Genomic DNA, 8,788 nt, shown 5'->3' with positions numbered 1-8,788 from the left:
TGAAATGCTCCATGTTTGTTTCTGTTGAGCAAAGGAATGGATGCCTGTGGCATGTAAGGCATACATGACTACAATATATAAAGGGCTTTTACTGGAATACATAGCCATTTTGCTATACTTAGCCAAGTGTATGCCATTTTATAACAACCTAGATACTCTAAAATGGATATCCACATGGCTGGAACATATTTATGTGGGCACTGCTGAAAAGGGCAAGGGAATAGACCTTGACTTTGGCCCTTTTAGCCCTCTTGACAGCCAATCTTTACAAAAGGTTTTCATCAGCCTTTTAAAATATACTTGTAAGGAAGATTGCTGTTGTGCCAAAATAAAATTGTTGTATCCTTCTACAACCAGGGAAGTCTTGCTTGGTCACAGTTGATACCCCAAAGTCCTGCAGGTGGAAAACAGAAATAGAAATCAGGGAAGACCAGGTCAGCTCTCCAAGGTAGGGTCAAGCCTGGATAAGAGCAACTGCACCTCCTAGCACCTTGAGAGACTGGCAGAGCTTTTGGCTGCCAGTTGAATAACCGGCCTAAAGGCAGGGCTGGGAAATGAGACTTCTCCTGGTCAACTATAGAAAATTGAGATATGGGACTTTTCCCTATAGATGGGCGATTCCCCAGCCAAGACCAATACTCCTTTGGAATGCATTCTAAAAATTGGTATGATATTGATCTATAAACTCTGAGGAAAAAGCAACTCCCTAATATCATGGGGCTGGACGTCCTATAGGGAACTTGGAGTTTTCTACTGTGGCCTGCTAGTTCCATCCCAAGATCCTACTTGGGATTATGAGCATCCCATTGAGAAAACGGTATTACCACCACTTCCAAGCTTGTACTTTAAAGAAATCAAGGAGGTCTAAGGTTAAGCCCTTAAATTATGCTAAATTAGCCACTATTTTACAAATACAGAATGAGAGCCTGATGGTCTTCCTGGAGAGGTTAAGGGAGGAGGATCTCATTAAATCTATAGCTATCTCCCCTGACCCCCTCTAAGGCTGGGATGATTTGAAAGGACAAATTTGTCACTCAATCAGCCCTAGATGTTAAAGGGATATGCAGAAATTGACTGTTTGCCTGGAAGGGACCTCGGAGGAGAGCTTATGAGCTGTCAATCAGGTATATTACAACTAAGATTAAAAAAACAAAACAGGGGGGGGCCCCCCCCCCTTTTGAAGACAAATCTGAGGCCTTAGTTGTAGCCTTACACACTAAGTCAGACCAAACTTCCTGAGGTTCTGGCACTAAATGCCACTTAGGTTTCAATCAGTGCACTGGAAATGAGACTGTCCTCAGAAGGGACAACAGAAATCAAAGCCCTGCAAACTATGCCTATTATGTGGAGACCATCACTGGGAGTCTGAATGCCCTCAGGGACCTCTATCTGTGAGGTCTCAGATAACCTGTGTCCCTGAAAGAGATTGATGGGGCCTGGGGCTCTTTCCGGTGCCTCCCCAGAACAATTGTCTAATGGAAGCCTGGAGCCTCCAATAACTCTGGAAAACTCAGATGAGTAAAAAGCCAGTTCATTTCTTTTTTGATACCAGAGCCACCTTTTCTGTCCTTTCCACTCCTGGCCAACTGTCCAAATTTAGAATTAAAATTTTCTCTCAGCCCCTGTGATGCATATGGGGAAAGCTAGTTTTTTTTTTTCTCATTCTTGATACCAGAGAGCCTTACTCCCTTGCTAGAAAGGGGAATTACAACTAAATTAGAGACTAAAGTGCTACTAACTTTAGGTCAGATAAATGTGTGTTTTGGGGAATTACGGAATATTGTAGTCTATAGATACTGGGGCCCAGGAAAATAATTTGCTATATAGTTATTAAAGGAGACTCAATCCTACCTACTGTCCCAAGGAAATAAACTGGGGTCTGACTCATGGACACTGACTCCAGCCTTCGGGATGGTTACAAACAAAGCAGGGGCAATTACTAATTACCTAGCTCACAGAGCTAAAGTTGATTAAAGCACTGCATCAGGCCTTCCATTTAGGGAGGGATAAAACTTACCAAATGGTCCAAAAGATATTTGCTGGAAAAATTTGTCAAAGATCCTTCAGGTAGTATCAGCCAGTGAAGTCTGTCTTAGAAGCAGTCCTCTCCATCGCAAACTTGCCCTCCCAGGCAATCAAGGAACTGGAGGCTATCCAGAGAAAACTGGCAATTAGATTTCACTCAAAGGGGTTTCAACATTTGTTGGTATGGGTTAATACTTTTATTGAGTAGAGGCCCTCCCCTGAAAGACAAGTGACAAGAAATAAAAGTTCTGCTTTATAGAATTATACCCAGGTTGGCTTGACTAAAATATACTCAGCAAAACTATATAAATCACACCTCACAAGCATTAGATACTTTAAATAAGTCAGTGCCAGACTCTTGGAAAATAGAGCTGCCATTGATTGCTTACTCCTCCTCCATCCCCTGGGTTATGAGAGATTCCTTGACATGTTTCAATATAAACGATAATTTTCAGTCTTAAAACTGATAGATGACATTCGGGCATAACTGGACAAAGTTATGAGACAAAGAGACAAAGTCAGGGTCTCTTGGATTGTTTGGGAACTGGGGATATTATTTGAAGATGCCATCTTGTTGGTCCTTATAATCTTTGTATTTTTCTTTGTCTCCCAATGTTTATACTGCCTCATGCCTGCCAGCCTTTCTGGAGAACCATTCGGTGGGCCACTTGACTGACTCATGGGTAGCCTCTAAGTGCTTTACCCCCACACCATTCCTTATCAGCTTGAAGAAGCCAGAATTGTCATTGTGTCTGTTCCCTGATAGCAGTTAGGGACCCTATTCCAGGGGGAGGAATGAATAGGAAAAGGGTTAACACTAGGGAGAGAGAAGGGGTCTTCAGGGAGGCAGACCGCAGCTGTAAATGGGAGGCTCAAGAAGCAGACAGGGTTGTCCCCTTATGAAATCTGTTATGGGTACATTCCCCCCTATTATCAAGGGCATAAGTGGGGTGGCGGCGGCGGCGGCGGTGGTGGTGGGGGGGGGGAGTCAAAATGAGACAAGTAATCTAACCCTAAGGCAATAAATATGGGCCCTTAGCTCTATGCTAACCACCTTACACCACTGAGTTAGGGACCACAGACACCGCTTTAAACCAGGATGCTGTATGGGTAAAGGAGTGGAATGTCCAACCCCTAAAACTCCTCTGGAGGGGCCCATTCACTGTCATTTGGTCTACCCCTACTCTGGTAAAGATGGCTGAGGCGGGTCCTTGGATTCACTACAGTAGAGTGAAGCTGGCATCTCAAAACTGGGTGTGCATTCCTGGTCCACTGACACCCTGCAACTTGACCATATGGAAGAAGCAGTCTGCAACTCCAGAGGCTCTGGTACACCTCAGCCCTGCTTTAGTCACTCCAGAAGCTGACTAATCTACACATAGTAGAAGCTTGAGGAATTGACGATCCAGTGGAACAAATAGACTGTCCTTATTTTCTGTTTCCTTACTGTGATATACTGCACCCATTGTCTGTCACTGTTGTGATCCTTGCTCTACATTTCACCACAGGATTAGCAGAGGCCACCCCAGCCAGCTGCGAGTATGGTGAGAGGTTTCTGTTAGCACTGGGCTTCCTTTTGTGGATAGGATGCTTTGTTGGTACCAACATGGGGGATCAATAACAAAATACCCTAGTCCTATTACCTCAGTTAATGGGAAAAACTCTTGCCTGGTAGGGGAGAAAGTTCAAGGTCTCTGTGAATCTTAACATGTGTAGGCTGAAGATTTTAAAACTCAACCTCTGGGGAAACCTAATGGTGGTAGTCTCCAGAGCCCAATCCCCACCTTTTTTTAAATTTCTGTTCTCTCCAAGAGGCCTGGGACAATGTCGACACAATTGTCAAATGGTAGATCCCAGGTGGACTCTACTGGGTATGTGGAACGACTGCCTATACAGTACTTCCCTTAGACTGGTCAGGATCATGTGTGCTGGGAACTATTCGTCCATCTTTCTTCTTGCTCTCATTTGCCAGAGGGGAAATTTTGGAGTCCAAGTGTATTGGGACAGGGAGACTCAAAGGAAGCAATGTGCCTTACAGATTGGCAATCGGAATGATGAATGGCCTGAGCATATAATCAACCTTATGGTCCTGCCACCTGGGAAGAAGATGGGTCCTGGGGCTACCATGCTCCTATTTACATGCTAAACTGCATAACTAGGCTGTGAGCAGTTGTAGAAATTATAACCAATAAAACTGCTAAGATTCTTAACTTACTAGCCAAGTAGCAGATGAAAATGTACAATGCTATCAAAGTCACTTGGCCTTAGATTACTTGCTTCTGAGGGAGTTGGGGGAAAGTTTAATGTGAGCAACTGCTGCCTACAGATAGGTGATGAAGGAAAAGTCATAGAGATCACAGACTGAGAAATTTTATTCATGTCCCATTCCAAACGTGACAAGGTTGGAACCCCAGGGAGTTATTCTGAGGATGCTTTTCAATTCTTTGGGGTGGGGGGTGGGATTTCAAAATGGTCATGGGAATTATTCTCTTGATTTTTTTAAAATATATTTAAATGTTTCTGAGACCGAGACAGCATGAGTGGGGGAGGGGCAGAAAGAGAGGGAGACACAGGATCTGAAGCAGGCTGTAGGGACTGAGCTGTCAGCGCAGGGCCCGAACTCATGACCCGTGAGTTCATGACCTGAGCCGAAGCCGGTTGCTCAACTGAGCCACCCAGGTGCCCCGATCCTCTTGATTTTCGAAGATTGCTTACTCCTACCTTGTTGAGCTCCCCTGGTTATTCAGTCTGTCTCCAGCCTCATTGAGGCAATAGTCAAATGAAAAATGGCCATGCATGTGATATGGAAATATAAACCTCTACACCAATATGATGCTCTTTGACCCAAAATAAGGGGAATGTGGTAGAGTCCCCTCCCCAAGGAATGTGAGAAAAGACCTCAAGATAAGGGAAGGAAACCTGACTATGTGCTTACATGACCTCCCTCATGCCCCTGTAACATGAGACCACCTGTTGAGAATGTATGTCTGTTACTCATATGGGTGACCAAGAAGTAGAACATGCATAAGAGGCTGCACCATATGGTATTTGCAGCTCAGTGTTTTAGGTACAAACCTGAGTCCATGCTGGCATGAATAAAGTTGCTTCCCGGACAGAAAAGCCTCAGTGTCCTGAATCTGAGAATCCTGCTGCAGTACTAGTTACACTATTTTTTAAGTTATTCAAAGAGTGCAAGAAGGGGAGGAGAGTAGTGAGAGAGAGGGAGAATCGCTGAGAGTGGAGCCCAGTGTGTGACTCAGTCCCACAACCCTGGTATCGTGACCTGAGCCAAAATCAAGAGTGGGATGCTCAACTGATTGAGCCACCCAGCAGCTGTAGTTCTGTTACTTTTTGAAATAATTTCAGGTGTACAATTTAGTACAGTGATCATTCTGCAGTTCTTACAAATATCAACTCTAAAAGTCCAGTTAACCTCACCATATAGTTAAATGTTGTCATCAGAACTTAAGACTTTCCTGTCAACCTCTAAATATACAGTATAACTTTAATTAGTCACAATGCTGTATTTGATGTGTCATTATGACAAGACAGAAATTTGTACCCCTTCACCCATTTCCGCCACCTTCTGCCTCTCATCTCTGGCAACCAATCTGTTTCCCATGAGCTATTTTTCCTTTTTTTAAAAACATTTTTTATTTCACATAGATTGGAGGAATTTGTCTTTCTTGGTCTTTCACTTAGCGTGATGCCTAGGAGTTTCCATCTATGTTGTTGTAGATGCCAAGATTTCATTTTTTTTTTTAAGGTGAGTACTATTATGTCTGCCACATTTTCTTTATCCATTCATCCATTGATGGACATGTAGGTCAAGTTTAATTGTTGTGCATATGTCTGTCCAGTTTTACTCACATTATTTATTGAACAGACTTTTCCCATTGTATATTCTTGGTTCTTTTGTCATAAATTGGCCATATTGCATGGGTTTATTTCTAGGCTATTGATCTACTTTGATGCCTATGCTATATTATAGCTTCGTACTATTTGAAATCAGTGTGATTCCTCGAGCTTCAAGATTGTTCTGGCTTTTCAGGATCTTTTCCATACATATTCTAGGATGGGGGGTTCTATTTCTGAAAAAATACCATTGGAATTCTGATAGGGATTTCATGAATCTGTGGATTGCTCAGGAAATATGGACATGGCAACAAATTTCTTCTAATTCATGAGCTGGAATAGCTGCTTATTTGTGTCTTCAGTTTCTTTCATTAACATCTTAGATTTCTGTATACAGTTCTTTAACCTCCTTGATTAAATGCGTTCCCAAGTATTTTTTTGATGTAAATGGGATTAATTTATTATAACTAATTAGCATCTAGGAACAACAGATTTTTGTGTATTGTGTAGCAATCTTCATTTGGTCATTCTACAGTTTTTTGGTGGAGTCTTTAAGGTTTTCTGTATATAGTATATGTGTAATAGTTCTTTCTAATTTGGATTCCCATTTTTTTCTTCTTGCCCAAATATTTTGCTAAAGTTTCCAATACTGTGTTGAATAAAGGTGGTGAGAGTGGGCATCCTGGTCTTGTACCTGATCTTAGAGGATAACTTTGACTTTTCACCATTAAGTATGATATTAGCTGTGGGCGTTTCATAGGAGTTTTACTATGTGGAGGTACATCTTCTCTGTACCTACTTTAAATTCTTATAATGAACTTCGCACTTTAAACATTTTTCTGTCCAAATGTTAACGAATGACTGACTCAAGTTGAACTACCAAACCAAAAATTGTGCTGTGCAAAATTAAAGAGATTAGAAAGAAGCACTATGGACTCGACTCCATTGACATGCATGGAGAATTAAGAGTTGGGGGAGGGGTGCAGGAATCTTAGGCCATTTGTTTACTAACTGGCCTTATCCAAAATGAAAGCAAATTATTTTCCTGATGGGAACCAGTTTTAAAATGTGGAGAAAGGTGCCCATGTACCATTAGGTTCCTACCTTCCTATAGAGATTGGGGTATATAAGAGTGCTATATTTCAAAGAGATGGTTCCCAGGTCCATGAAAAAGACAGTCCTGGATTATAAAAATGAAGTGACTTAAAAAAAAGTACATCTCAAAGCAGGTAGAGAACTTACAAATTTTCTAAGTGCATGCTGTAAGAAATGGAGGGGAGGGGCCTCTGTGATTAGGCCATTTGGGTACTGTAAGAGCCCTTGTGAGAGGGAAGTCAGTTGCCCATAGGCATTAAGTTTAGCTAAGAGAAAAATTGTCTTGGTCACTAGAATCTTGGTCTTGTGCTGAGGGAGGGAAGGAGGAAGGAAAAAATTTGGTTTTAACTGTGTGCAAAGAACAAGCCATTCTGGCACATTGTTGTTGAGACTTAGGCTGCTTCATAACTTGTATAGATTTATTCTTAGTCATGTTGTATTTCTGATCACTACCAAGAAAAATGTCATAATTTGTGTCAAGGTGATAGACTAAACACACATCTTCTTGCTCCACTCATTGGCAACTCTGCAATATAAAATGCATACTGGCATATACTTGTTGAACCAGCCCTTTCCTCTTCTAAAAACATCCCCAAATCCTACAGCTATCCAATATAGCATTATAAAATATGAAAGTACAAATAATGGTTATGTAAAGTATCTTAAAATCAGGAACCAGATGATTGTAGATTAAGGAAGAAATGAGATTAGAAGCAAAACACAAAGTGTGCACGTGAGGATTTTTATTAAAGCAGCTAGAGTTCAAGGTCTCCAAGTTCAGAATATTAAAAGCAATAGTGGAGTAAAGCTGGGGTGGTGGTAAATGATTGATTAAAAGTATGGGGAATCTGCATTTCCTGCCATTTGGTGGTTAGCAAATTTACTTTGAACATTAATATTGAAAACCACTGAAAAGCAGTGTATGACTCCATGTTAGTATTTTTTGTTGGTATTATAGAAGGAAATGTAAATCAAATGGATGTCTGGGATGACAGAAATGACAAGTGCAAAAAACAAAAACTATAGTTCTCATTCCACTACCACCACATGTTTAATTAACTCACCAGAAGAGCTGTAACAGAGCTAGCATTCACTGAGATGAAGAGGGCATAAAAATGAAAACAAGCAGACAACCAAGAATTACTAAATACTTTTCCGAGTGAAAAGGGGAACAAAATTTAAAGAATTATTACTCCAGGAATTGGAATTAAGGTGGTGCATATAAAATTGTCCTATCAAATGTTACTAAAAAATTCATAGGGATAGGAAGCCACTGAAAGATCATAAAGTAGAAGGGAAAATTAGAGATCTTTGAAATGTAAAATGTACTGTTAAAAAAAAAAAGTTGATTAGCTTAATGTTTTCAGTTGAAGAGAGCAAATTAATGAGCTATAGGATTCTCCCAGGTCCCACAGCAAAGGAGGCAGGCAAAAAGATGTATTGAATTGGACAAACGTGAATACAGAGGATATTTTCTGGAATTTCAGTTCTTTTAAAGAAATTTGAAGAAGGAATGAAGTAAAGGAGATAAGTCATAAAGGGGAAAACTATTGCTGAAGAAAATCTTACATCTTCACATGATGGTTCCCAAGGGAATTTGAGAATAAATGAAAAACAAAACGAGAACTAGGCGGAGTGTTAAGACCTTTCACAGAAAGGAAAGAGAAAATCCTAAAGGTTTGCAGGAAAAAATTGCTAAAACTACAAAAGAAAAATAAGCAAAATGAAACCACATTTCTCATGTTTAACACAGGTTGATAGTTGGAAAGATATTTAGAAGTTGTGAATCAATTGTATTTTGTGCTATGAAATT

Source organism: Herpailurus yagouaroundi, unplaced genomic scaffold (assembly GCF_014898765.1).
Source record: "Herpailurus yagouaroundi ecotype Mexico unplaced genomic scaffold, PumYag 164, whole genome shotgun sequence".
In the NCBI taxonomy this organism is placed as follows: Eukaryota; Metazoa; Chordata; class Mammalia; order Carnivora; family Felidae; genus Herpailurus; species Herpailurus yagouaroundi.
This window is presented reverse-complemented; position numbering follows the sequence as displayed.